This window comes from Capsicum annuum, chromosome 10 (assembly GCF_002878395.1).
Source record: "Capsicum annuum cultivar UCD-10X-F1 chromosome 10, UCD10Xv1.1, whole genome shotgun sequence".
NCBI classification, from domain to species: Eukaryota; Viridiplantae; Streptophyta; class Magnoliopsida; order Solanales; family Solanaceae; genus Capsicum; species Capsicum annuum.
In genome coordinates, this window is record NC_061120.1 from 76,531,363 (window position 1) to 76,536,331 (window position 4,969).

A 4,969-nucleotide genomic window follows, 5' to 3' on the forward strand; every position below is an offset into this window, starting at 1 on the left:
GTCCTCTCTCAATGTATTTCATAGCCACAAGCACTTTTGTCTCCTTGTGCCTCATGAGCCTGGCAACACCAAAATTCTCAGACCCTATATCCTTCACATACCCGTATCTTTCCATCTTTTTATCCTTCAAAAACTCCTATATATAACAAAATCCACCAAACTTGAGAAGCTACAAGCTCCAATGTAAGAGAAGAACTTTACCTTTTTGATGTTGTCGGTGGAGCTAATATGTCCCTGATCTTCTCATTGTAGACTTCAAGCACAGTAACAGATATGTCATAGGTGAAAGTTTCACTCGTCTCCTTCGCGATTATAAATAATGCTTCAAGAGTCCTATAATTGACTCCCCTGTTCCCGTTGTACCCTTCATGGTGATTATTTTGCCTTTGTCCATAACTAAAGATACATATATTGTAACCGTCTAAAACTGAAATAACCATCGATCAAGCATCGGCATAGTCAACACCTGTTAAAAGACGATGAAACTATCATAGGGTGAACAACTCTTCTACTGTTTGTTTATTTTTTTCTCAATCTTAAAGATGCAAGTTCTCAAAGAATGATGATACTCCAAATCTGCTCCCTCCGAAAACTATATTGAAGAGGCACTCTTCCGACAACCAGAAAGAGGTTTTACTTTAGATTGACATATCGATTCAAAGTATGCAAACTTTCAACATATTATCTAGAATTTCAAATCATTCACACTAGAACAACTTATCGGTCTTTGTGATTCTTTTTAAGCATGCAGTAACTTTTTTATGGTCGTTTTAGCAAACAAAAATTTTGAAAGAGTACAATCAAGTAGTTTATCTTATTACTCTATTATCCATCGTTGAACATTCTATAACTACTTACTTTATCTATAACTGGAGTGAGAAGAGAGCATAAGAAGAAAAGACTCACATAATGACCTCTTAGGTTGCGATGAAGTGCTTTTTTACTGGCCCAAGGATGAGTAATATGTTATATGGGTCAGTATTTCCCTGCTCATGGTCTGGAAGAAGAAGAGCTTTAGTGCAATCAGCAAAAGGATGTTTAGAAGATCTTGAGTCATAAGCTTTGTTAGGAAGCTTGTATGTAGAGTCTAAAATCAAGCCACGAGTCCACCAGTACTCAAACGTGCCAACATAGTCATAGTAATCATCGGTAAATAACATTTCCAACCTAAAAAGAACAGCCAGAGAAAATGACCTTGATAAAAACAGATCATAACTTAATATTGCATTAAACACTCAAAAAACTGTCAGCTACTACTACCAAAAAAGACCTTGAAATTAATAATCGGGTTCTTGATTCCCTTGTTCCTCTGGTGGACAAGTTGAGATAGTTGCGGAACATAATGCCCTTAACACGCGGAAGAAAAATAAAATTAGTATCTTATTATATAACAAAGATAGATATTAGTAATTAATTTGTTACAAAAATACTTGCATAACTTTCTCCGGCAATATAAAATTCTCTATGCTTGTACTGAGGAAACCTTTCAAACCACTTGACAAGAAACTGATAGGTATCTTCAGCTACAAATTGAAAGGCCGAGATTCATTATTTAGCTTAAGCAACATAATAGTCCTCGTTGCCCATAAAAGGAACCCTTTTGTACCCTTCATGGTAACTGTTTTGCCTATTTTCGTTTGTCCATAAGCAAAGTTACATACATTGTAACCGTCTGAAATTGAAATAATCATTGGTCAAGCATCGGCATAGAAAACACCTATTAAAAGATGATGAAACTATTAGAGGGAGAATGATTTTTCTATTATTTTTTTGTCAATCATGTATAATGAAACACACCTTGATTATCTCTCGGTGTGTACATACGGTCAAATTTAAATGTCTTTTTTGTAGAGCTATACAGAGGAGATTTATCATTAGTTATTTTTCAGGTCTTCGTAAACATCTCTTCCTCTATCGGAATGCTATTAATCAAAATCTAAGAAGCAAAAGATAACCTGTATGTCAGCACTCCAATCAGACTCCAACAAATTCTTAATGTTCATCCAGTTCGTAAACAACTCTTCCTCTATCAGACTGCTATTAATATTAGAGCTTTTAATAAGTTGTACTCTCGTGTACATGGTAGAACCCCTTCACTGCTATCTCAGGTCCATTTTGTAGTTTCCCCTGAAAATCAATTAAGAAAAAAATCCTCAAAAATCCTCTTTTAGGCCCGAAGCTCTTTAAAAAATAACTACCTAGTTGTGCTATTTCTACCTTGCAGAAGGACGAGCAGAAATCCCAGAGTATTTGGTTTTTTATGAATGGAAAAAGAAATCATGGGCATAGCAGAAGGGGCACTCCAAAAAGGTGTAATCAAGAAAAGTCGTGGGGAGGGGAAAAGGAAGAATATAGAGGGTTTTTGTGGGTTAATGGTGCCTGATAATGACAAAGGATAATTAATAGGTTAATTAATTAGAAAAATAGATGATAAATTAATAAAAATTATAAAATAACTCAAAAAAACCAGAAAAAAGATAACTATTTTTACTGATCATTGAGGTATGCCACATCAGCAGCCTCCGATGATCCCTTTATATATATATATATATATATATATATATATATATATATATATATATATATTTCGTAAATATCCAAGTATCACTGTATTTCATAATTAGTATGGTGGCATTCTATTCTTCAGTTCGGTTCTTTCAAACTTCAATTCAAATCTTCAACAATGTGCACCAAACACTAAAATTTAATTCAATGTTTCAATTTTGCTTTGTTTAGCATATATATATATATATATATATAAAGGGCAGTTATAAACATGTTGATGTGTCATGCTTCTCTTTTTTTTATTTTTTTATTTTTTTGTTATTCTTTTCAATTTTCCTTTTTTTATTCATTAATTAATTTAAATTATCAACTTTTCGCCTCCCATTATAATTATCTTCTTTATTAGTTATCTTAATGTATATTCATGTATTCTTCCACATACATTTATGATTCTTAATTAGTTTTAATAATGTGGAGTAATAATATGCTAAAAGCTGGGAGATAAAAAGACAAATATATATATATATATATATAAAAATATATGTATAAAGGGATCATTGGAGGTTGCTTATGTGGCATGCCTCAATGATCAAGAAACCTATTTATCTATTTTGTTAGATTTTTGACTTTCTTCTCTCATTTTAATATATTAAATAAATAATTAAATTAATAAATTAGTGTTTAATGCAATTAAACGCGCACTAACAGCTAGAAATCTAATTGTTGAAAAGGAAGGGAAAGAGACAACTCTTTGGTGAATTTTGATCGTCAATAGAGAGATGATGGTGGAGGGTTGATTTTTTTTGCGGGGGTATGGTGGCATGTTCAGAGGGGGCTAGCCTGTGGCTACTTTCGGAGCACCGATGGGATCTCGCAGCCAGTGGAAGCCTTAACCGCGAGCTTAGATGCAGTTGGGCCTCCGATTACTATTGCTGATTGGGAAAATGGAGGGTAAAGTGTTATTGGGTGGTGTTAATGGAGTTTTCCGGCAAGAGTCACTGGCACGAGCTCAGACGCAGTTGGGCCTCCGATTACTATTGCTGCTTGGGAAAATAGAGGGTAAAGTGTTGCTGGGTTGTGTTTATTTGAGTTTTTCGGCGAGAGTCACCGGCGATAGCCTTCAACAGATTTTCTGATAGTTAATGGAGAGATTCCTCCGTTCCCTTCCCCTTTTCATTCAATTCAATTATAGCTAAAAAAAATTCTTTGCTTAGGATTTAAATTAAAATCAAGTTCCTTTAATTGTCGATTCGAAAGACATCGACATCATCCCATAAAAATTTTAATTTTTCAAGCGTGGTTTGTTAAGATTGTGACAAGGAATATGGTGTCTTTAGGTATTAATTTCCTATGGTTTCTGAAAATTGCACTTTCTTTTCTTGTAAGTGTTATTGAGTACGTGTACGTGTATGTATTTGTGTTGGAAAAACAAAATAGGTGGAGCTCTGGATCTGTGTTTTGCTGACCCTATTTGGATGGCTACTTGGTATGGTCTATGCGGTTTGGGTCCTCACCAAGTAATCTACCCATGGTAAATTTTCTCAATTTTACCTTTTTGACTTCCATTCTATCATTTTAATTGAATACGTCAATAATTGTCACTACTTTTTTTAAAATATGTTTTATCTTTCCAAACATGTGGGTTATGTATGTTGCTTGTGTTGTCTAACCCACTTTCTTATGAACTTCTACCTGCATTGCATTGGTAAAGTTTTCGGGATAGGGTTGCTTGCATTATGTGATTAGATATGTTGTTGTGTGAGTATTAGAGTATTATCAATCGAAGAATTTCTTGTATAATGTGGTTGGATAGGTTGTTATGTGGGTATTAGAGCATGATCCATCAACGAGTATGATCCATCATCGAAGAATTGTAATTATGAGTCTGTTGAATTGACCTTTGTAATGAGAAAAGAAATTATTAAATAAATTAAATGATCTAGAAAAGAATTTTGAAAATTGTGTCCATTAGAGTCAGCATACAATAAACCCTTGTAGTCCCTGTGCATATCAGAAGCCCCTTTTCTTTTATTTGTTCTCTATAAGTCTTTAAGGGGTAAGGTTTTGGCATGCTCTACCCTCCACATCCCAGACTCCACATTATGAGACTACACATAGTATGTTGTAGTGCATAAGAGAGTTTGCTAAATGGTAAGAGCAATACACGGGATCAAAAGGTTGAGAATTTGGGGCTAGAATAAAGCAAAATGAGCGGGAAAGGGGGTGGGTGGGTCGGTGATGACCTGAGCAGGAGGGCTCTGACAAAGGGATTCTGAAATTGTGCATGCAGCTGTTGAAATTGAAAAAGAGGTGGCTGGGGTAGTTTAGGATTTCAAAAAGGGATTTTGAAATTGTGCATGCATCAGTTGATTACTCTGCTTTAGAAATTTACTGTACTAGAGTAGCATACAGTACTGTAATTTCTAGCATGCCTAAATTAGTTTATGATTCAAATATTGAATCA